Genomic DNA, 723 nt, shown 5'->3' on the forward strand with positions numbered 1-723 from the left:
CTCTCTCTCTCTCTCTCTCTCTCTCTCTCTCTCTCTCTCTCTCTCTCTCTCGTCGGCCTTGCAGTGTGTGGAACGTGAAGAGGACGACGCGTCTTGCGCGTCCATGGCTTTGGCTTTGGCTGCTTTTGGCTCTTGGATTGACAATGCGACGCGGGGGTGGGAGCGAGTGGGAGACAGACATGTCGATGTTCCTGGTTCATCGCCCTAGTCCACGCCTTCCTTGAATGGCAAGAAACAACGCCCTTCTCTTTCGAAAAAACGAAAAACGAAATCAGCTAAGTTTCCACACTTATACGTACATGTGTCAATTATGATAATAATCTATATAGATGGTGTCGGATGGTTTATAACTGACTTCGCCCTTTGCACACTTCCGCATTAATGTGAAAAATTCAAACGTTTCATGAACATATTATATTTTTACACGTGAACAGAGTCACAGCACGGGCCTAAGGTATAAGTGGGATCCAAAATTAAGAGCAGCTGCGGAGCGTTTCTGAAATGTCAAAAGTCAGCACACCTGTTGACGCGTATCATCTAGAAACCATAATTTGCACACTTTGCAACCTTAAACTTCAATTGCCGAGGAAAATAAAAACAAAAGTCTTGTCGCGACTCCCTAACGCACTTATTCGAGCGGTGCACCCTCACTGCCAAGCAGCCCGCTGAGGTCCAGAGGGCGTCGGTTCGGCCGACCCCGGCGGACCCTCAGAACGGCCACCA

Source organism: Frankliniella occidentalis, unplaced genomic scaffold, assembly GCF_000697945.3.
Source record: "Frankliniella occidentalis isolate FOCC.00 unplaced genomic scaffold, Focc_3.1 Scaffold33, whole genome shotgun sequence".
Lineage (NCBI taxonomy): Eukaryota > Metazoa > Arthropoda > Insecta > Thysanoptera > Thripidae > Frankliniella > Frankliniella occidentalis.